The sequence below is a fragment of the Telopea speciosissima genome, chromosome 11 (genome assembly GCF_018873765.1).
Source record: "Telopea speciosissima isolate NSW1024214 ecotype Mountain lineage chromosome 11, Tspe_v1, whole genome shotgun sequence".
NCBI lineage: Eukaryota > Viridiplantae > Streptophyta > Magnoliopsida > Proteales > Proteaceae > Telopea > Telopea speciosissima.
The window spans coordinates 40,688,752-40,713,584 of record NC_057926.1 but is presented as its reverse complement, the minus strand read 5'-3'; the positions used below and the strand labels follow the sequence as shown (position 1 = coordinate 40,713,584).

The 24,833-nt window shown below is 43.3% G+C and overlaps 3 non-coding genes across 3 annotated transcripts; 1 reads left to right on the top strand and 2 right to left on the bottom strand.

The window, feature by feature from the left end:
* Positions 1 to 6,025: 6,025 nt before the first annotated feature.
* Positions 6,026 to 6,099, bottom strand: TRNAV-CAC. The gene has a single exon. It is a non-coding gene; the product is annotated as a tRNA-Val (tRNA).
* A 1,676-nt stretch (positions 6,100 to 7,775) lies between these two features.
* TRNAV-CAC lies at positions 7,776 to 7,849 on the bottom strand. The gene has a single exon. It is a non-coding gene; the product is annotated as a tRNA-Val (tRNA).
* A 3,083-nt stretch (positions 7,850 to 10,932) lies between these two features.
* TRNAR-ACG lies at positions 10,933 to 11,006 on the top strand. Its single transcript has one exon. It is a non-coding gene; the product is annotated as a tRNA-Arg (tRNA).
* The last annotated feature ends 13,827 nt before the right edge of the window (positions 11,007 to 24,833 follow it).

Genomic DNA, 24,833 nt, shown 5'->3' with positions numbered 1-24,833 from the left:
TTTTGTCGCTTTCTAATAGACACCTAAATGATCAATGGATGTGCGTGCTTATTTGAAGATTTGTTTGAATGATCAATAAACAAGTCTTATGAAAAATGCATGTTTTATGGGTATATCCTTTGGAGACACCCCTTGGGGGTGCCTTTTGTTGTTCTATATATAAAGTGAAGAGTATGTCTTGCCCACTTTTCTAGTAATAATTTTTTAGAAAGCTTCTTTCATTTTTCCTCAGCTTTGTTTCTCTGTTGTTTATGTCCAATTGAGTGCACCTTTTCATGTCCTTAGTAGCCTAGTATTTGAGGTGCATCATTTCTAAATAGCTCTGACTGCAGCGCTATTTTACCTTGGAGGCTGATTCGCAAGGACTCGACTGAACCATTGGGGATGTCTATAGTCTTAAAGAGAGCGACTCTTATCACGACTCAACTTCACTATTTCTTTATTTTCTCCATGTTTTTCAGACTTATGATGCGTTATATATCGTACACCTCTTAGGGTCTAACGGGTGGAGAAAGTGGAAGGGCACAGTCCTCGGTACCCTATTCTCAGCAGCATAGACTTGAAGTGCTGCAATCTATCATACAGCTTGCTCATGTGTTTGGGGTGGAACTTCCCTTGACTTCAGCCAATACCAGGAAGATAATGATAGACCTTGTGAAAAATAATCCGGAGCTTCAGAATATGTTTCCCCAATATACTAATGCTGGTACTAGTAGCAGTGCTGGAGCTCATGGTTCTAAAGCCACTTCTTAGAAAATGAAGGGACCAATGTTTGCTCAAGAAGTACAGCAACCTCATCAAGGTTCGTTGGCTCATATACATGCCCAAGCCCTCCCTAATATTGGCAAGCTGTGGCCCTCGGTTGCACCTGGCATTACTCTTGCAGGTCAGCCGGTCTTACGTGGGGCTTTCTGTGGGGGCTTGCGCCCTATTTTGCCGTTGAAAAGGCCACTCCTTATAGAGGATCATGACCCACTCACCCTGCAGCCGTTCCCCCACTGGGGAAGGAGGACCTTCAAAGAAAGCAAAAGTTGACACCAGTTCAGCTATGATAATTGATATTGAGGCACCGGTGATAGGCCAGACTAGGTCACCCAGTGAGAAATGAACTTCATGGCGCTCAATTGTCGTGGGATTTATCAACCTTCGACAGAAAGAGAAGTTCGCTCTCTTGTAAATAGAGTTAGACCTTTTGTGTGCTTTCTTTCTAAAACTAAGAAGTCTACTAGTCGTCTCCACTCCTTCTGTCGATCGGTTGGTTATGAGAACTTTGTGTGCAGTCCAGCTGTTAATGGGGCGGGTGGTCTCCTTCTAATGTGGTGTAATGCCATAGAGCAGTTTCATCTTCACAAATAAGGGAGTTTAGCCAGTTTGTTAACTCGACTTGTATTCCTCTCATTGGTTATCCTTATACCTGGAATAATAGGCAAGTGGGGTCTAATCGAATTGAAGCTAAATTGGATCGGTTTTTCTCCAATATGGACTGGTTTTCTCATTATCCTAGAGCAGTTGTTCTTTCTGAGATCCTTGCAACCTCTGATCATAGGGCGATTATTCTATACACAGACGATTTGAAACCCTCCTATAAGCGCCCTTTCCATTTTGAAGCCTTATGGCTGGTTGAACCGGATTACTTTAATGTGGTTGCCTCTCAATGGAATTCTTCTCAACATAGAGAATTTGCATCTTATCAATGCTGCTCGAAGCTCAGGGATTTGTAGGGAACTCTGAAAAGCTGGAATAAGAATTGTGTAGGGAATATCTGTAGACGGATCGAGGAAATACAAGGGGTTCTTCAATCACTTTATCATGTCCCTATTGAGTTCAGAGATGATGCTTGGTTCTTGACCGAAAAAACAGCATGTGGCCTTTTTGAGAAAGTTGAATCATCAAGAGGAATTACTGTGACAACAAAAGTCGCACTCTAACTGGTATGTGCACAGCGATCGCAGTACCAAGTTCTTTCACCTCACTACGATCAAAAGAAGGGCGAGAAATGTGATCAAAGCAATTAATGCGGGAGGGCTTTCCCTAACGGATGAGGTGGATATTGACAGAGAATTTTTTAGAGTTTACAAGGGCATTTTCCTTTCACAACACCCCCTGTTGCAGTAGCATTTTCCTTTCACAACACCCCCTGTTGCTACTGCCTATTTAGGGCCTATCAGGAATCGGGTTTCCAATGAAGATAATTGGAATCTCATCAGACCAGTTACTGATGAGGAAATTTACTAAATGGTCAGATCCATGCCCGCTAACAAGTCTCCTGGTCCTGATGGCTTTTCAGGCATGTTCTATCATAAATCTTGGGATGTTATAGGGCAGGATATCATCTCTTGTGTTAGAAGCTTTTTTCTAACTGAAACCTTCTCTCTCTAAATGAATCTCACCTACATCTCATTAATACCCAAGGTTGATTATCTGACTTCTGTGAATGAATTCCGACTGAGCAGTCTTTGCAATTTTGTTTATAAGATTATCTCAAAAATCATTGTCAATAGATTGCGACTGGTTCTTCACAAGATTATTTCCTTCAACCATAATGGTTTTATTAAAGGCCGTCATATCCAAGATAATGTGTTGATCAGTCATGAGCTCCTTCACAAAATCAAGGGGACTAGGAGAGGTGGTAAAAGACTATTCTCTCTAAAGATTGATATGCAGAAGGCCTACGGCGGCAGACTGGAGTGGTCTTTCCTCAAGGAAACTTTACTGCAATATGGGTTCGACCAATCTTGGGTTAATAGGGTTATGTTTTGTGTGGAGAGTCCCCAATTTGGCATCCTATTGAATGGCTCGCCTCTCCCATACTTCAGCCCTACTAGAGGTATTTGGCAAGGGGATCCACTTTCCTCGTATCTCTTTGTTCTTTGTGCAGAAGTCCTCTCCACCAAATTGGCGTTGGCTTTGCAGGAAAAAAAGATCCATGGCATACAAATTCAACGTGGGGGAGAAAGAATCTCCCATATGGCCTTTGTAGATGATCTTATACTTTTTGACGACGCGTCCATGGCAGAGGCAAGAGGTCTGGATGAGGTGTTGCAGGAATACTGCAGGTTCTCTGGTCAATCTATTAATCTCAACAAAACTAGAGCGCATTTCAGCCCCAATGTGAATTCTAACATTAAGAGGCAATTACGCAAATATTTTCAAATCAGTCCTACCTCAGCTCTTGATACTTATCTGGGAATTCCTTACATAGGGGGGGGGGGAAGATAAGAAAGACTTATTGTTCCAATCTGATTCAATGTGTCAACGGGAAACTGCAATTGTGGAAATCACAATTTCTCTCCCCGGCGGGTAAAGCAGTCCTAGTGCAGTCCACCCTCTCTGCGATACCTTTATATATGATGTCATGCTTTCAGATCCCTGCTTCTTTACATAAGGAATAGGATGGTATAAGTAGAAATTTCTTCTGGTCCAGCGGTCAGAAAAATACTATCCCTACTATGGCTTGGAACACCATCTGTGAGCCGAAGCGCTTTGGGGGTTTGAATATTAAGCGATCAGCTCATATGAATCAGGTTCTTTTGGCTAAAAAGGCTTGGGAATTCCTGGTTTCTCCTTCTTCTTTGTGGGGGAGACTTATGAAACACAAGTACTTTCCAAACACTAACTTTTTGGCAGCTAGTTGCTCGCCCACTGCCTCATGGGGCTAGAAGTCTATTTGTTCTGCAAGGGAATTGCTTCGTCGTGGCCTCTTCTCTAGATTGGGTAATGGTCTATCTATCAATCCTTGGTTGGATTTCTGGATTCCTAATCACCCTCCTTCATCGGCTCCTTACCCCCTGCCAAGGGAGGCTCCCATTCTGGTCAAGGATCTCATTGATGCCCCTTCTAGTTCTTGAAAATGGGAAGTCGTCTTCCATTGGTGGCCTCTTGATGTAGCTTGGACGATTGTGTCTATCCCGACTCCTATATCTTCCATGGAGGACCAATATGTTTGGGTTCCTACTGCTTCTGGAAACTTCACTGTCACTTCGGCATACAACATTGCCACTCTTGGTCTTCTCCACCAACCACAGAGTAAATGGCTCAAAGTTTGGCACCTTTCGATTATTCCCAAAGTTTAGCATCTCATATGGAAAACACTTCACAACAGGCTTCCACTTCCTGATATCCTCCTCAGTAGAGGGTTGAATCTAAATCCTTTTTGTAATCTCTGCCAAACTCACTCTCAATCTGCGGAGCATCTGTTTCTGACATGCCCAATCATTTCCCCTATTTGGAATCAGGTTGAACTTCAAGGTTTGATCGACAATCATACATTACTTGGAGTTCTGGGAACCCTTCTCCAAGGGCTCAATACACCCACCAGAGACAACATTTTGAAAATAGCGTTGTTTTGTAGTATCCTTTGGTATATTTGGGTTGGTTATTGGGACTATACCTTTCGCCAGGAACCCTTCAATACTAATGGCATCCTTCTAAGAGCTATAACTGCAGCTAAAGAGGCCGTCCATCACTATCATTTTCGCACTCCAAGGCCAACAAGATTAATAGGCTGGCGGCAGCCACAAGCACCCCTACTCAAATTCAATATTGATGGAGCTAGCAAGGGCAATCCAGGTTTTGCAGGTATAGGGGGAGTTTGTCGAAGCAATTCTGTACAATTCATCTGTGCCTTTTCAGAGGGCATTGGGTGGAACTCTGCATTAGTTGCTGAGGCAATTGCGGCTAGGAGAGCTTTGCTAATGGCACGACAGCTTCAGTTCAAAAACGTTTTCTTGGAGAACAATAATCTCCTTCTTGTTAACCTTCTTAATGGACATACTAGAGACGTGCCGTGGAGGATTACCGCCATTATCTCTGACTGTTGTTCTCTCTTTTCGTACTTTGATGTCATTCTGTTTGAGCATGTCTTTCGTGAGGCCAATAGCGTGGCTGATCTGCTCGCCTCTAAGGCGGCAGAATCTCAGCATTCCATGTGCTGGCTTTCCATCCCCCCCCCTTTATCTCCCCTCTTCTGTTTGCTGATGCTTCGGGGACTTTGTTCCCTCGTTAATGAAGTGCTTTTATCAAAAAAAAAAAGAAAAGATGCGTTATATAATGCTAGAAATTGCCGTCATCGATCTCGGTTTGTCTATATTAAAATAAGTAATCTCTCTCTCTCTCTCTCTCTCATGATATAGCTTCACATTCAATTCATCTCCATCTTTCTCTCTTTTCCATTCTCCCTTTGAGCTCTCTCTCTTCACTCTTACACGCTCATGTGAGTAAGGGTGTCAATTGGTTTAATTGAAGGTACGACATGTGGAAAACTAGAAATTGAAACAAAATCAAACAGGAGCCTATGTTACAAAATCGTAACTGAACCAAAATGATTCCATTTTTAATCCTGGGAGGGGTCAAATGTTCGAGGGTATCAAAATCAAACCGAAATCATTTACAACACGTAGAAAAATAGAAATTGAAACAAAATCGAACAGGAGCCTATGTTACAACCATAATTGAACCAAAACGATTCCATTTTTAATTCTGGGAGGGGTCAAATGTTCGAGGGTGACAAAATCAAACTGAAATCATTCACCGACACCAAACCGATCCATTTACACCGAAACCATTTAATAAATGGTTCAATTTTGGTTTTACAATTGAGAGAGTATAGTTAAACATTTTTAACCATACTGAACCATTTAAACCAATGGTAAACCGTTTAAACCAAAATAAATATTAGTAATATGCATTAGTAATAATTAAATATAATGAGGTATCAATAAATAATTAGTAAATATGTAATGGTATAAATAAACAATTATTTAAAGAAAAAATATAAGAATTTAATTCATATTTCTATTTCAATATAAAAAAAACATGTAATGAAAACTAAACATTTGAATGAAAAAGTTTAAAAAACAGAAAAAAACTTATAGAACCGTTTATAAATGGTTTCGATTGCAACATGTGAAATCGTTTATTAAATGGTTCGGTTTTGAATATTTTTTACTTAAACCGGTTGTATAGGGGTGGCGTCATTACTTGAAACACTAAAATTATAAAAAAAAACATAACATATTACAATGGTTGTCTGAGCCCGGGTTCGAACCGGGGACCTCTAGTGTGTGAGACTAGCGTGATGACCAACTACACCACCCAGCCAACGATGGATCAGAACTTAAATTTTTAAATATTTGCATGTATCATTTTCCGTATACATGGGTTGCTGCTGATCCATGCTGTAGAGGACCCAATCCCACCTCATCGAAATTTCTGCCCCAAACAAGAACAGAGAGTGCTTCAATAAAGAATCAAAATTAAATGATTGCAGCTGAGTTGTATTATAATTCAATAATGAAATGGCATTCTTTCTATTTTTATACTTTCTCTACTTGTTAATATTATAAGGGGAAGGTATTTAGACTCGGGAGATTCTCTCATCAACTTCATCAAGTAAGGGGGTTAGGGGTTTTTATGACATTTTGGACTGACATTAATTTCAATTTGGCTGCATTTAATGCAGATCGTGTACATACACGGTTGTAATTTGATAAATGAGAAGAGATAAGGTTGTCAACTTGCAGACACTGCATTTTGACGACTTTTTATCCTCTCAAGTGCAGGTGTGGTGCACTGCCCAGTGCACCTTTAAAGTGCATCTGGCAGGGGCCAAGAACATGTTCTTATCGATCGTCTCAAGTGCAATGGCCACCTTTGGATGCAATTTAAATGTGCACTTAAGAACATGAAAATCCCATTTTGACACATTGGGAGGACCTTTCAATGATGATGATTAGAGGTTAGTTGACTCCCGTGGCGATCGAGTGGCTAAAGTTAAGGATATCAATTTAGAACCGAAACCCAAAACTAGCCTTTTAAAACCGAATCAAATTAAATCAATTTGGTTTGATTTCAAAATTTGGAATCTTTCATCAGTTCGATTCAATTTCGATTTAGTGCTTGAACCCGTTAAATCGAATCAAATTACCCATTTTCAAACCGAAAAAGGAACCAAATAAACCGTATTCTTTTTCAATGTTTTAATTACAGTGGATGATAATTTTATTCAATTTTAATGTTTGGAAAATTTATGTTGGATTATTGCCCTCACAAACAAGGATCTTTATACAATTCTGTTCAAAAAGTATTTTTTATTCATATTTTATTTTCTAATTTTACTCACAGAGAATGATTTGGTAACCAATATAAAAGTGCTTCCCATATCTATATGCAATCATGTCTCACACCACCAAAACTTCAAAGAAGGCACCCCCTTCTACCCTCACCATGGTTTGTAAAAAAAAATTGTTTTTATTACCATTGTACCCTTATCCGCACATATGTATTGGATCAGTATCTAGGCAATTTTCCAGATTCGAGACCGAGATTACAAACCTTGAGCCCACAGTCACGTTAAAACCATCCTTATTAAGGTTTAAGTTTGGCCCTATCGGCCCGCCCTAAGCCTGAACAGGACTTGGGTTGGATTTTTCAACCTTAAGGGAGGGTTGGGGTTTAAATTTTCAGACCCTGAGTTAGGGACAGGGTTGAGTCCTCGGGCTAAGCCCAACCCGGCCCTTTGTTAGGTTATGCTACACAATTTATGTTTATATTTTACAATTTTTGTTTAGTATCTAATTATCCATTGGATTACCAAAACAAATAAGATATAATTATCTATTGAACGAAAATATTTATAATTTTAAGATTGGGCTAAGTTTAACAAACAAATACACATTCAAATGAAGCAGGACAAGTCAACCAGGCCCTAACAAAAATCAGGATCAATCAAGACCAACCCAACCGAGTCCTGTTCCAATCCTAAAAACATAGTATGTTGTCTGAGCCCGGGTTCGAACCGGGGACCTCTAGTGTGTGAGACTAGCGTGATAACCAACTACACCACCCAGACAACAGAAATTGATGGTATTTGGTTGTGCTACAAATAAGTAAAGTAGTTTAAAAGTATTAAACCTAATCTGGATTAGAGCATAAAGAAGAAGAAAAAGTCCCATAAAGTGACACAAGGTTTCTAGAGAGATGTTCGTGGTCCATGTTGTAGAGGACCCAATCCCACCCATGGATTTAGTAATCGGTATTGGTTTTGGCCAATATCGATCCGGATTGGTCCATATCGGTTTGGATTAGATAGATTTATCTCTATTTTTAAAAAAAATTTAATTTAATTCTTCATATTTTAACCTTTAATCTGTACCAATCCACCGATATAAAATTGGCTAGGAATCAGTATCAGTCTCTATTGATACTGATATGAATCGGCCTCTATCGATCTTGATACGAATCGATTGTTCCAGTCAATCCGATACCAATTTCTCAAACCATAATCCCACCTCATTGGTGAAATTTCTGCCCCAAACAAGAGGAGAGAGTGCCTCAATAAAAAATGAAAATTACATGAATGTAGCTGAGTTCTATTATCATATGTGACCACTCACTTCCATCATGTGTGAAATGTAGCAGTGATGACAAACTTAGATGTTAGTATGTTACCAATTATAATGAATGATAGGTGGGGATGCAGAGACCAAGGGAACCATACCTCTAATGTTTGAAAAAGGACACATAGGCCAAATCAAAACAATTTAGTTGTGGGCTTTTAAACATTGAGCCCAATAACTTAAAAGGCTCGATTTGATGGCCTAAAGTCACATAACTCTAGCTCGTAGTCCATGTCCATGCATTTATATAGGGGCGTTGTTCTCTGTGCCGCAGCGCAGCCTGCACCTAGGCACATGGGGGATGGGCGCAATGACCACCCTGCCCCCTTGCATAGGCTGCCCACGTGCTTAGGTGCAGGCTGCGCTGCGGCACAGAGAACATTCTCCCTAAACTAAAATGGTAAAATCGTAAAATCACTCATGTTGATTATTTTTAGACTCTTCATCAGATACAAAGAGGAAATATGGGTAAAGGCTAGGCATGTTGGCGTGAGGTTGTCAATTGGGATGGTTCCCCGTATTCGGGACAGGTCTATACCGGTATTGATACAGATACCAAAGGTGTCAATCTTAGAACTGTCTCATTTAGTTTACAGGAGAAAACCTAGGTCTCGGTCCTAATTATTAACTGGACGAGATAGTACCGATTCCTACACGGTTCTAGGCATGGTAAAAAAGAAGAAGAACTTTAATGGTTCCATTATTATTGTTTTGGATTTTTTTCATTATTATGAGATCTAAGGTGTTCCTTACTTTATAAAGCAACCTAGAATATGAAACCATGATGAATACATGGTTTTACTTCTTCAAATTCGCTAAGATCACATGTGAGCTTTCTCAAAATAACGACTAGCTATGAATTAATGAGGAAGAAATAAACAAGTCTATATATTGTTTTAGTGTCATCACTAAACAAGTTAATAGAAACAAAACTAACGGTCCATCAGCTGAAACATCTATAAGGGAAAATAGCACCCAAATTAATCAAACTACGACCATAAAACTTGAACACAAAAATATGAAATTTGCCCTTTGAAAGGGTACTGATAGTTTCTGTTCCATGTCGGTACTAGTACCATGTACACCTTTCTCTCCCCTCTCGCCCTCTGCATCCTAGAAATTGCAGGCTTTAAGAAACCCAGAATTATTGGTTATTTTCTTAAAAAAAAAAAGAGAAAAAAAGAAGGAATTATTGGTTGTTGATGAGGAGAAATTTAGATGTGACCTACTTTCAGAACTTGGAGGTGGGGTTGTTGAAATTGCTTAATAGCAATCCATAGGGAGAGATGTTGGTACCTTCATTTGATTGATGGAAGCTTTTATGTTCAGGAAGAATCGTCTTCTTCTTTTTTAGACGATTCGTATTTTAAGAATTTTCGTCTAACAAACTTTGTGACAATTGCCTTATTTTCTATTTTGTAGAAGAAACCATTTAGAGGCAAAAACTGACGTCTAATTTGTTCTTTGCTCCACTCAAAGCAACCAATGTAAACCCTAGCTAATCTCCATGGGGTAACGTAAGAGTTCTCGTACTTGAATCCCTACTCTCCATGGGCAAATGTATATAAGAATTCTCATACTTGAATAATTTGCTCTCTCTATCTTTCTCTCTTGTTGGAATTTTGTGTCCATTAAACACCGTTTGTTTAGGTTCAGTCCAGTTTACATTGTATTCAACCGTTTATACATTTGGTTTAATATTATGACATAATATAGACTTTTTGAGCATTATGGATCCGAAAATTTAAAATGGTAGTCACGACTAGGGTTTGGGCTGGGTACCCTAATTATCATATGATCATTGCATTAGGTATGTGTAGACATATTGATGTCAAGGTACAAATGCGAGTGCACATTATGATGTGCATTGACAAAGAATCTAATTTGTCAATTCCTCATGTATTACTACCAGATGTCGGATTATGATAAACATGTGTCACCAAGACTTCGTACCTGAGAGGATCTCGTCACTGCGAAATGTGAACGCATTCTTTGGATCATCTATGACTGAGATTCAAAAGAGTCACAGCCGGTGTTCTGGGAATGCACGAACATTTTGTGAGTGAGAGAGTTACTCAACATGGTCACCACTGCCCGATTAGGGAACATCAAGATAGAGGCTGTTTGTGGATGGTCGGATTAGAAACTGGATCCAGTACCATTTTAGAAATGGTTTTTGCAAAACCTATTTTCACATAAAATGATAGATTATATGTAATTTTGATTAAAAATGTTTGATCGTGTTTTGTGGATCGCCACCTAGGGCTGTAGTATGTTCCAAGGGTTGGACTGTTCGCCTATTAAAGCGGTACGTGAGCTGGGTTCAGAACGTCGTGAGACAGTTCGGTCCATATCCGGTGTGGGCGTTAGAGCATTGAGAGGAACTTTCCCTAATACAAGAGGACCGGGAAGGACGCACCTCTGGTGTACCAATTATCGTGCCCACGGTAAACGCTGGGTAGCCAAGTGCGGAGCGGATAACTGCTGAAAGCATCTAAGTAGTAAGCCCACCCCAAGATCCAGTGGAGACGGGGAAGGGCCTGTAGCTCAGAGGATTAGAGCACGTGGCTACGAACCACGGTGTCGGGGGTTCAAATCCCTCCTCGCCCACAACCGGCCCAAAAGGGAAGGACCTTTCCTGTTATACCCGTACCCCGGGATATAATTAAATATCATTTCTTCTCGTGACGTGTAGATACCGCTGCCATGTATGCTGGTGACCTGTTCTCCATGATGGTCAAACCTAGCTACAAAATCGTTGACCACAGCACGGGTTTGCCTGTGGAGGAAAGATTCCTCAACCGCCAGTGGGGAAAGTTCGTGGACGGCGACTTCGTCGACTACCCTCCAAGTACCAGCCCGGGAAGCGAGGAGTTCAGGAGAGAGCATCCTGGACCGTCACCTCAGCTGGATATTTCGTTCGGTGATGAGCTTAGCGTTGCCGTGGCGAAGCTGTTCGGGGTCATGGGTAATAAACCATGACAGGGGGGAAAAGTAAGTTCTAGCCTCAAGTCTTATTAATTATTCTTCCCTTGGTAACCTCGAAGTGCGGGTCCGGGCTTGAACCGCTCGAGCTATTTCATGAGAGAAGGGAATAATTTAAGTTCGGGTCCCGCGTACCTTTAGGAAGTACATTGGGGACTTATACCCATCTCATATGAGCCCATCTAAGAATGGGCTTTTCCTTAATTAAGGTTGTGGGCAGGCCCACTTAACCTATTGGCCCAATGGTGGGTTATTCCATCCACTTACCCACATAGGACTAATGGGTTGACCCATTAGGCCTCATGACCCATTTGACTTGAGGTACCCCAAATACCCATTTATTATAAAAGAGAGGAGGAGGGGGAGAGAACATTACTTCTTCTTCAACATCCTCTTCTACCCTAAATCGTGGAGGAGAGAAAGAGGAGAGAAAGAGGAGAGAAAGAGAAAGAGGAAGGAGAGAGAGGCTTGGAGGAAGGTGGAGACCCCATCTCTTGGGCAGAAATCGTGGAGCTCTCATCTTGGGGGTAGGTAAGCTTCTTCCTTCTTCTATTTTGGGTTTCAAAAAGGGGTTGGGTAATGGGAGAGATTGACCTAGATCTCTCTTGGAACCTAGGGAGTAGATGGAGCTTTAAAGCCAAGCTATGGTGGAGTTAGTTCACTCCATTATGAGCTCTAATGTGAGGGTTCTCATTGCCATTTGGGGGATTTAAGGTTGGACCCTAAGGAGCTTAGAATAGAGTTTTCTAGAAGTCCTTGTGCCTTAAAAACCACTTGAAATGGGGTCCTTGGAGGGGAATCCTTCGGATTTTGGACCTGAAGGTGTGAGGGTTACATGTGATTTCGACACCGCAAGAAACCCCTCGAAACTACCTTCCCGAGAAGGATTCTGTGAAGGTCGGATTTACACTCGGATTCAGTTTTTCTGAAACCACATCTGCATCCGACCTTGGCAAAAATTGTCCTGAGCCCCTGTGAAGCTCGGATTTACACTTGGATTCAGTTTTTCTGAAACCACATCTGCATCCGACCTTGACTAAAACTGTCCCGGTTTCCTAGGATTTACATGTGGTTGCAGAATTTGGGCATGAAACCACTCCTGCAACCACTTCGTCTCTGAAACCTTATACTTAAGTGTTTATGGGAGATCTTTTGGGGATCCGTTCCTTTCGCTCGTTTAACCTTATTCCACTCTTTGTATAGGTTAAAATATTCACTTTTGTGGCTTATTGCTTGATCGAGGCGACAACTGATAAACTGGGTGCTTGGCGTATACGTTGTGAGTGGGTTTGGTTGTATGGGCTTGTTATTATTATTGCATTATATATTATGTACTCATTATAATTAATAAGCATGTTTGCGCATATTGCATAATTTTATATCTATTTGTTATAATGTTGATTGATAATGTTGTATCTTGATGGGTCTCGGTGCCGGTGGGTACCGGTGCCGGAACCCCGAACTCTATAAACATTTATGAAGAAATTATGTTGAATGTCATGTTGAACTGTATGCGCCGTGCCGTGCTGGTAACCGGGCACTAAACCAGATGAAAAGTTGATGCGCCCGGATTACCTCTCGGGACGATAGGACTTGCATGTAGTATATTTGTGGCTAGGATTTCACACCCTTATGCTACGACCCTTACCAACAGGGGTTTAGGTGTTGGGTAATCAGTACACCGGATTCGGTGGAGGTGGGAGAGGCCAGTCATGGTAGTATTGGTTATCAGGGGTCTGCCACTGAGTGGTCTTGGAGGCTTCGATCGGCGTAGGTCCCACGTGACAATTGAGGTTTCATTGTGGCGATAAGTTAAGTGACCCACAGTGTCTCCCGAGTTGTCACAGTAGCATATGCCATTGACTTAGTTGTTTGTTAGGTGGAAAAATGGACTTAACATGTGCATGCATCATTGGACTATGTGAATTGCGTGTTTGTGCATTCCCATCCCCTCACTGGCTCAGTGGAGCTAACCCCCCTCGTGCGCACATTTTTTTAGATTATGGTGCAGGTGACGGATATCTCGCGGGACTTGGAGTTCAGCCCTCGGGATACGATGAGATCGGTGAGGAGGAACCGGAGGCCGTGTTTGAGGAACATGGCGACGGGTGTCCTTGCGATGATTGTGCCTACGGGCCGTGAGGATATTCGGGACTCGATCCCTTTTTGATTACTTTTGAGGCTAAGGCCTATGGTGAAATACTTACTGTAATACCATTTTTGATAGTTATTAGATGATCATTGGAAATGTAACTAATTACTGTATTTATCATCTAGCTTTGAACATCTTGTAACTATTCGATTTATACGCTTCCGCAATACTACTGATCCTTGGAATGTAATATTCCTCTTTTCTGCATTCTAATGTTACATTGTGTTAATATTGGATATGACTGTGCGTTGGGACACTGTGTCAGTGATCCGGGCGGTTTAGTAGGATGACACGCGTCGTCCTAGTCACCCTTTATATGATATTATATTCCTTGTCTGGAATAGGGGCGTGACAGCGTGGTATCAGAGCGAGATGCTCTGCACCAGCCACAGTCTAGCGGAATTGTGATTTACTCTACACAATAGGTTGCTAAAGTAAAAGCTTCTAACAATGCATAATTGGAATGTGTGTGAATGCTAGGGAGAAAGCCGAAGACAATAGCAAATAATAGACAACAGTGAAATGAAAGACATGTGTATATAATTATAGATATATTCCTTAATTTCAGTGTTAATACATTTCCATAAGCCAAACGAGTGATTACAACAAAATTCAATGAACGAGACTTGAGTTCTTACAACCAAGAAAAAGAAAAAAAAAAAAAATAAATTTGCTGCATGGTAAGACAAAAAGCTAGGGGTCCATTGAGAGCATGGTGGGAATGGACAGGAGGTCTACTGCTCCATCTCATCATCACTACTGGGCTCGTCCTCTGTGCCCTCATCATGGAGGTAGGAGTGCAAGTCCTCCATCTGCTGCTCGAGGCTCTCCATGCGTCTGTCTGATGCATCGAGCCTAGTGTTCACTCCTTCAAACCCCGAGCCATGTTGGTGCTCATCGGCCCAGAGTTGCAAGAATTCTGCATCGATGTCGGACCCACTAGGAGCAAGGTCTGGATGAAGAGGCCGCATGCACAAGCCGGCGAGGAGGAGGCTCCTGCACTGAGGCTCAGGCCCGTGACCCTCTGCTGGGACCAATGGCTCCCCATCACTATATGCATCCATCGCAATTCGCATCCTCGCCACTGCGTTACGATCTAGAGGTGGATCTTCGGTTAAGTCTTGATCCTCCTCACTCAAGTCAACTCCAAAATGCTGAAAAATAGTGGTGAGCAACCTCCCATAGGGTAAATCTAAGTTCCTCCTGGGATTTCGCCCCGCATGATCCATAGTCCGCATGATAATGTAGGGCAGGCAGATGGGAATGCCTTTGTAGAGGTGATAGGCCACATAGCCTACGAAGATGGAAGGCATGGTGCGGTGACCGGCTATAGGCACGATGTTGTGCTGCACAATCCGACTCAGTATCCTGGGAGAATTGGCAAAAGAAGTCTCAGGCACTTTCTTCTCGAATGCCCCACGTGTAAGCTCCCTGTATAACTCCCTGTATGCCTCTCTCCTGAGAAAGGAGTAGGGATTCTTCCATGGTGCGCAGTAGGTCTTCTCTCCCCAGATAGCTACATTGAGGATGCCTGCCAACTGTGCCCCTGTGAAGGATATGGTGACTCCCTTGACATAAGAGAGGATCCGGTAATCTCGTGTGCCTAGGTTCTCGGTGTGCAGGTTGGCGTAGAAGTGACGAACGAGCTTGGGATAGAATGGCTCTGGAAGGTTGAGGAGGTTGGACCACCCCAGTGCTTCAAATCTCGGCCCTACTTTGTAGGCCTTGAGGTCTTCCAGTACCACATCTCTCCCCTCCAAGATACTCTTAAAGCGGAAGTGGTCTTGGTACATCTCCTGTTTCTCTAGGTCTTGGAACCATTGCGTATCCAAAGCAACTGGGGCAGTTTGTTCGGCCCGCGCGCGCCTTGTTCTAGGAGCCATTTAGATTCCCTAACCTGCAACCAAGGAAGGCCAAGAATACAGAAATATATTAAGTTAATGCTTGGATATTAAGGCCTAAGAAGATATACAATGAAAAGAAACAAGGAATTAGAACCTAGACCTTGATGCATGGCCAACATGTAGATGCACTCATAGAGGATAAATGTACATGGCCACATTTATGCTTAGAGAGCATTATACAAGCAATTAGTTCAAACAAAGTTGGACTGAATTGAAAAAAAAAAATTATACTATGAAACCCAAAGAGGAAATTTTCAGTTTTGTGTTTGGAAGTTGAATGACATGGTAAACAATATACATACATGGCCATAGTACACCTAACACATGAAGTTTATACTAAATACCTAGTTCAAGCAATATATGGAGCTAAATTGTGGTAAATAATGCTTGAATCTCTAAAAGAAAATTCAGATGTGATTCTTGAAGTTCTAATTTGCAAGAAATAAATAAGTAATGGCTTGAGACAACCCCAAATTATATACACCAAGCCTACCTAGCAAAACCGAACTTGAATTGGGCAAAAAGACATAGAATTTCGGTTAGGGTTTGGGGATTTCTCCAAAATCCAACCCAAACCCTTGGTGATGGTGCAAGATTGGGGGAAATGCCCCAACTAGGTTGCATATGAAGGGAAACGAAGGTAGGATGGACAAAAATCCATCTAAATAGCTAGGAGAAAACAAAAAAACCCAAATCTTGTAAACCCGAAATGGATTTTGGGGTTTCTCCATAATAGAAGTCGAAAGGAGAAAGAGATAGATCGATAGAGAGGGAAGAGGGCATACCTGAACTCGATCGGAGCTGTTGTGCGTGGATTGAGTGCCAAAAATCCACCTAGAAGGGAGAGGGAGCAAGGAACGAGTGCGGTTTTGGGTTCTCCAGAGCGTAGGGAGTGTTTGGAAAAAGAAATTTGGGTTTTGAAGGAGAGTTCGAGTGAGAAATTCTGTTTTTAGGCCATGCGGTTTTACACTCGGATGCAAGATTTTGAATCCGACTGTGAATCCGCGGATTCCCGAGACCAGCCTTTGGTCCTGTGAAGGTCGGATTTACACTCGGATGCAGCCTAGTGAAACCGCATGTAAATCCGACCCGGCCAGAAAGGGTTTTTTGACCCTGTTTTGCTTAACCAACTTGTTTCTAATGTTTATTACCCTCATTATTGCTTCCCTTACCCCTCGTGTAACCTATGTTTACCTTTGCAAATCGATTTTTTGATTGGTTTGCTTAATATTGCAATTGTGCCTATAATGTGGGTGTTGATCAGTAACCAGGTGTGAACCATGGTTAATACACGGTCAAATGCCAACCGTTCTCCTGCTAGGGAAGAGGCCGGTGAGGCTTGAATACGGTTCTACCGGTAGCACCGCCAATTAGTAATAATGCGGATGTCGCCGCGTTGTTGAGCAATAGGTTGCAATCCATGGAACGAGAGCATAGGGAGGCGCAACAAGAGCAGCGCCAATTTATGCAAAACATGACGGCTATGTTCCAAGCCTTTGTTAGGGAAAGGCAGCCAGTGCCTCCTCCTGTGCAAGTCAATCCTCCCCCACCTGCCCCTGTGGGTTCTGCTGTACCTAGTGTTCCTCTGGCTCAAGCCACTGCCGGAATTCCTTTGACACAAGAGGTGCCAGCACCTATTCTACCTTCCACTTCTGTGGCTCCTTCGGTCCAAGCGGTGACTCCGGCTTGGGTGGATGCTGCTAGGTTATCGGAGAGATTTCAGAAACATCGTCCTCCAACCTTCTACAAGATGGCCCATGATTCCTTTTTCCCGGCAACATTTATAAGGGATCTTGAGAGAATCTTTGAAGTGATACAGTGCAATGACACGGACAAGATCCGGTGTGCTACCTACCAGCTCCGGGGTGATTCTGATGCGTGGTGGCTCTCCTCTAAAGACCATTTTTGGGCAACTCACCCAGAGGCAACTTGGGCTCAATTCAAGGAAGTCTTCTTCAAAAATTTCTTCCCTCAAAACTTCCGTGATAGGAAGGAGTCTGAGTTTATGAGCTTCTTTCAAGGATCCAAATCGGTCCTTGAGTACCAGCAAGCTTTTGAGGAGCTGTTTTACTTCGCCCCGGTACACATGAAGGCCGAGAATGTGAAGGCTAGGAAGTTTGAGAAGGGGCTTAGACCTAGCATTAGTACTTCTGTGGTGCTACACAAGTACCCTACTTACGCTGAGACGGTCCAGGCCGCTAAGGTGATTGAGGACCAGCAGAGAGAGAATTACAGGGCCATTCAGGCTGGTAAAAGGCCCATGACCTCTCACGAACCTAGGGGATCCACAAAATTCCAAAAGAGAGGATCTTACACTACTACTTTTCCGGTCCAGTCCCGGAGGTCAGATGCGGTGCAAGCACCCAGGCCTACATCAACTCCTCACTATGGTTCCCAGACTCTTATATGTTACAATTGCAAGGAGTCCGGGCATATGGTTCGAGACTGTCCTCATCCGCGGATGATAGGTCCTCCAGGTGCAGCTACGATGGCACCCCAAGCCAAGGCGATTGTGCGTTCTCTTCTTCCTGCTCCGGCCCATAGATCTCAAGGTCGGGTGTATTCTGTGACAAATGAAGAGGCCAGCCGATCCAGTTAATACAGGTAATGCACTCTACTCTTAAGATGTGCATATAATAGCTTTTGTTTCTATGATTGGTTGTCTGTTGCTTGTCAGGTGTCGTTCTTGTTTGCTCTCAGCCTGCTTATGCTTTATTTGATTCGGGGGCATCACACTCTTTTGTGTCCCCTAGTTTTGCTAAGAAGATGTCCATTGAACCAAAGCTAATGGCCCAGAAACTGATAGTCAGTACACCAACGGGTAGCAAGGTTGAACTTAACTCGGTTTATGATCCTTGCCCGGTATGTGTGGGTGGTCACGGACTCGAAGCAAGCTTAGTACTGCTGGATATGAAAGACTTTGATGTGATTTTGGGAATGGATTGGCTATCAACTCACAAAGCCAGTCTAATCTGTTCAGAGAGGAAGGTTCTATTCAAACCAGCTGAAGGTGAAGAGTTTGTGTTTATGGGTACTAAGCGGGAGAGACCCAAGAAAGTTATCATCTCTGCCCTCCAAGTACAGAAGTTGTTGGCAGAGGGATGTCAGTGTTATCTAGCATCTGTGATAGACACTGAAGCCAAAGGCAGGCCTTTGGAAGAGTTGTACGTGGTGAAAGACTTTCCAGATGTCTTTCCTGAGGATCTAACGCGGTTGCCACCAGATCGCGAGACAGAGTTCATGATAGATCTGATTCTTGGTGCAGCCCCAGTATCCAAGGCACCTTACAGGATGGCCCCAACTGAGTTAAAGGAGCTACAAGAGCAGTTGAAGGACCTGTTGAAGAAGGGTTTCATTAGACCCAGTGTATCTCCTTGGGGAGCACCTGTGTTGTTTGTGAAAAAGAAAGACGGTAGTATGCGTCTGTGCATTGACTACCGTGAGCTCAACAAATTGACAATCAAGAACCGGTATCCTTTGCCTAGGATCGATGACCTGTTCGATCAACTACAGAGTGCGAAGGTGTTCTCGAAAATTGATCTCCGGTCGGGTACCATCGATTGAAGATCGAAATAGTGATATCGGCAAGACAAGATTGGATCTCGCTATGGTCACTATGAGTTCTTGGTCATGTCCTTCGGGCTGACCAATGCCCCGGCCGCCTTTATGGAGTTGATGAACCGGGTGTTCCACGATGTTCTAGACAAGTATGTCATTGTCTTCATTGATGACATCTTGGTCTATTCCAAGAGCGACGAGGAGCATGCACCATCTCCGCCTAGTATTGCAACGCCTAAGGGAGAAAGCAGTTGTACGCCAAATTCGGTAAGTGTGAGTTTTGGCTACAACAGTGGCATTTCTGGGACACCTTGTTTCTGGTAAGGGTATAGAGGTTGACCCTGGCAAGGTGAAGTCGATGAGTTGATCGGGCGATACCCAAGAATGTGGCGGACATTCGTAGTTTCCCGGGACTAGTGGCTATTACAGGAGATTTATTGAGAACTTCTCAAGGCTCTCCGCTCCTATGACACGACCGACCGAAAGGGAGTGAAGTTCGAGTGGTCGATAGGCTGTGACAAGAGCTTCCAAGAGCTCAAGCGAGGCTGGTTTCCGCTCCAAGATTTACCATTCCTAATGGTACTGGAGGGATGGTAGTCTACATGATGCATCTAAAATGGGCTTGGGTTGTGTTCTAATGCAAGATGGGAAGGTAGTGGCCTATGCTTCTCGGCAATTGAAGGACTATGAGAAGAACTACCCGACCCATGATTTGGAGCTTGCCTTGTGGTTTTCGCTCAAGATCCGGAGACATTATTTATATGGTGAGAAGAGCGAAATATACAGTGATCACAAGAGCCTCAAATACTTCTTTACACAAAAGGAGCTCAATATGAGGCAGACGGTGGTTGGAGTTGTTGAAAGATTATGATTGTACTATCCATTACCACCCAGGCAAGGCAAATGTAGTAGCGGATGCGCTGAGCCGGAAATCTCGGTCCTTGTCACCGGCATCACTAGCGCCAGTGAGAAACTCATCGAGGAAGCTAGAAGGATGGACCTGGAATTACGGTTGATGGTGTTACCTTATCTCTATCAGCTTTATCAATACAATCCACACGGTAGGGCGAATTCAATCAGCCCAGGCTTCTGATGAGGAGATTCAAAAGGTTATTGAGGCTATCAAGGGGGACACGCAGCGGGAACTGGATTTTACTTTAACAGAGAGTGGTGTTCTCATGTTCGGACAACGGCTATGTGTTCCTAGTAACCCTCGATTGAGGAAGGAAGTGTTAGCCGAGGCCCATGACTCTCCCTATTCTATTCATCCAGTAGTACGAAGATGTATAGAGATCTAAGGAATATTACTGGTGGAGTGGAATGAAGAGGATGTGGCTGAGTATGTGGCAAAATGTCTTACTTGTCGGCAGGTGAAGGCGGACAGACATGACCTCATGGCCTCTTACAGTCATTGCCTGTTCCCGAGTGGAAGTGGGAGCATGTAACCATGGATTTTGTCACCGGGTTGCCCTACGCCTAGAGGTGTCGATACCATATGGGTTGTCGTTGATGATTGACAAAGACGGCTCACTTCATCCCCATGAAGATTACCTATTCGATGGACAAGCTGGCTCGCTTGTACATTGATAATGTAGTTCGTCTACACGGAGTTCCTGTCAGCATCATCTCCGATCGGGATCCCAGATTTACATCTAAGTTCTGGGGAGGTTTTCAGAAGGCAATGGGTACACTGTTGAGTTTTAGTACAGCCTTCCACCCTCAAACCGACGGACAGTCGGAGAGGACTATTCAGACATTAGAAGATATGCTCCGAGCTTGTGCCATTGATATGCAAGGCAGGGACGAGCATCTCTCACTTATTGAGTTTGCTTATAATAACAGTTACCAGGCTACTATAGGCATGGCACCGTTTGAGGCTCAGTATGGGAAGAAGTGTCGGACACCATTATATTGGGACGAAGTAGGTGAACGACGTATTCTTGGACCCGAGTTAATTCAGGCAACATGCGAGAAGGTGGACTTGATTCGTGAGCGGATCAAGGCGGCTCAGTCCAGGCAGAAGGGTTATGCAGACTTGAGACGGAAGGACCTTGAGTTCACTATCGGTGATAAAGTGTTCCTTAAGGTATCACCCTCCAAAGGGGTGATGCGTTTCAGCAAGAAGGGCAAGCTGAGTCCGAGATTTATAGGACCTTTTGAGATCCTTGCACGGATTGGACCGGTGGCATATCGGTTAGCACTCCCTCCATCTTTAGAAGGTGTGCACGACGTCTTCCACGTGTCTATGTTGAGGAAGTATGTCCATGATCCAAGCCATGTATTGACGCATGAACCACCAGAACTTGCGGCCGACATGTCCTATAAAGAGCTGCCTGAAAAGATTTTGGACAGCAAGGTTGTTCATCTTCGCAACCGGCCCATTCATTATGTGAAGATAAAATGGTGCAACCATCCGGAAGAGGAAGCTTCTTGGGAGGCAGAGGTAGAAATGCGGGCAAAATACCCTTTTCTTGCCTATTTACAAGGTACGTCAAATTTCGAGGACGAAATTTCTTATAAGGTGGGGGGGATGTTATACCCGTACCCCGGGATATAATTAAATATCATTTCTTCTCGTGACGTGTAGATACCGCTGCCATGTATCTTGGTGACTGTTCTCCATGATGGTCAAACCTAGCTACAAAATCGTTGACCACAAGACGGGTTTGCTGTGGAGGAAAGATTCCTCAACCGCCGATGGGGAAAGTTCGTGGACGGCGACTTCGTCGACTACCCTCCAAGTACCAGCCCGGGAAGCGAGGAGTTCGGAGAGAGCATCCTGGACCGTCACCTCAGCTGGATATTTCGTTCGGTGATGAGCTTAGCGTTGCCGTGGCGAAGCTGTTCGGGGTCATGGGTAATAAACCATGACAGGGGGAAAAGTAAGTTCTAGCCTCAAGTCTTATTAATTATTCTTCCCTTGGTAACCTCGAAGTGCGGGTCCGGGCTTGAACCGCTCGAGCTATTTCATGAGAGAAGGGAATAATTTAAGTTCGGGTCCCGCGTACCTTTAGGAAGTACATTGGGGACTTATACCCATCTCATATGAGCCCATCTAAGAATGGGCTTTTCCTTAATTAAGGTTGTGGGCAGGCCCACTTAACCTATTGGCCCAATGGTGGGTTATTCCATCCACTTACCCACATAGGACTAATGGGTTGACCCATTAGGCCTCATGACCCATTTGACTTGAGGTACCCCAAATACCCATTTATTATAAAAGAGAGGAGGAGGGGGAGAGAACATTACTTCTTCTTCAACATCCTCTTCTACCCTAAATCGTGGAGGAGAGAAAGAGGAGAGAAAGAGGAGAGAAAGAGAAAGAGGAAGGAGAGAGAGGCTTGGAGGAAGGTGGAGACCCCATCTCTTGGGCAGAAATCGTGGAGCTCTCATCTTGGGGGTAGGTAAGCTTCTTCCTTCTTCTATTTTGGATTTCAAAAGGGGTTGGGTAATGGGAGAGATTGACCTAGATCTCTCTTGGAACCTAGGGAGTAGATGGAGCTTTAAAGCCAAGCTATGGTGGAGTTAGTTCACTCCATTATGAGCTCTAATGTGAGGGTTCTCATTGCCATTTGGGGGATTTAAGGTTGGACCCTAAGGAGCTTAGGATAGAGTTTTCTAGAAGTCCTTGTGCCTTAAAAACCACTTGAAATGGGGTCCTTGGAGGGGAATCCTTCGGATTTTGGACCTGAAGGTGTGAGGGTTACATGTGATTTCAGACCTGCAAGAAACCCCCCTGAAACTACCTTCCCGAGAAGGATTCTGTGAAGGTCGGATTTACACTCGGATTCAGTTTTTCTGAAACCACATCTGCATCCGACCTTGGCAAAAATTGTCCTGAGCCCCTGTGAAGCTCGGATTTACACTTGGATTCAGTTTTTCTGAAACCACATCTGCATCCGACCTTGACTAAAACTGTCCCGGTTTCCTAGGATTTACATGTGGTTGCAGAATTTGGGCATGAAACCACTCCTGCAACCACTTCGTCTCTGAAACCTTATACTTAAGTGTTTATGGGAGATCTTTTGGGGATCCGTTCCTTTCGCTCGTTTAACCTTATTCCACTCTTTGTATAGGTTAAAATATTCACTTTTGTGGCTTATTGCTTGATCGAGGCGACAACTGATAAACTGGGTGCTTGGCGTATACGTTGTGAGTGGGTTTGGTTGTATGGGCTTGTTATTATTATTGCATTATATATTATGTACTCATTATAATTAATAAGCATGTTTGCGCATATTGCATAATTTTATATCTATTTGTTATAATGTTGATTGATAATGTTGTATCTTGATGGGTCTCGGTGCCGGTGGGTACCGGTGCCGGAACCCCGAACTCTATAAACATTTATGAAGAAATTATGTTGAATGTCATGTTGAATGTATGCGCCGTGCCGTCTTGTAACCGGGCACTAAACCGGATGAAAAGTTGATGCGCCCGGATTACCTCTCGGGACGATAGGACTTGCATGTAGTATATTTGTGGCTAGGATTTCACACCCTTATGCTACGACCCTTACCAACAGGGGTTTAGGTGTTGGGTAATCAGACACCGGATTCGTGGAGGTGGGAGAGGCCAATCATGGTAGTATTGGTTATCGAGTCCGCCACGAGTGGTCTTGGAGGCTTCGATCGGCGTAGGTCCCACGTGACAATTGAGGTTTCATTGTGGCGATAAGTTAAGTGACCCACGTGTCTCCCGAGTTGTCACGATAGCATATGCCATTGACTTAGTTGTTTGTTAGGTGGAAAAATGGACTTAACATGTGCATGCATCATTGGACTATGTGAATTGCGTGTTTGTGCATTCCCATCCCCTCACAGCTCGGTGGAGCTAACCCCCTCGTGCGCACATTTTTTAGATTATGGTGCGGTGACGGATATCTCGCGGGACTTGGAGTTCAGCCCTCGGGATACGATGAGATCGGTGAGGAGGAACCGGAGGCCGTGTTTGAGGAACATGGCGACGGGTGTCCTTGCGATGATTGTGCCTACGGGCCGTGAGGATATTCGGGACTCGATCCCTTTTTGATTACTTTTGAGGCTAAGGCCTATGGTGAAATACTTACTGTAATACCATTTTTGATAGTTATTAGATGATCATTGGAAATGTAACTAATTACTGTATTTATCATCTAGCTTTGAACATCTTGTAACTATTCGATTTATACGCTTCCGCAATACTACTGATCCTTGGAATGTAATATTCCTCTTTTCTGCATTCTAATGTTACATTGTGTTAATATTGGATATGACTGTGCGTTGGGACACTGTGTCAGTGATCCGGGCGGTTTAGTAGGATGACACGCGTCGTCCTAGTCACCCTTTATATGATATTATATTCCTTGTCTGGAATAGGGGCGTGACATTTCCTTTACCTCTGGGGGTAGGAAAATCATGATCGGGATAGCGGACCCAAAGCTATGGAACTCAGATGGACGCTTTGATATGGACATGTACTATGGAATGGGGTTTGGGTAATACATGTGTACATGCCCTAGATTCCATAATGATGATGTTGATTAGTGGTGGATTGGTACATAATAATAAATTATTATGTAAGAGTAAATTTGGAATTTGCTAATTAATCAATCGTATATTTAATTTGTTAATAATTTATCATTGGGTAAATTACACGTCACCCCCTGGTTTTCAAACGAAACTCAGATCACCCCCTAGTTTTTGAAAAAACTCAAATCACCCCTTGGTTTAGACCCCAATATGATAAATTAGTCCCTACCGTTAGTTTTATGCTGTAAAGTGATGATGTCAGCCAGTTAAATAAATTTAAATCCCTAAACTATCCTTGACCAATGTTGAAGGTAAAGGAAGGATAGTA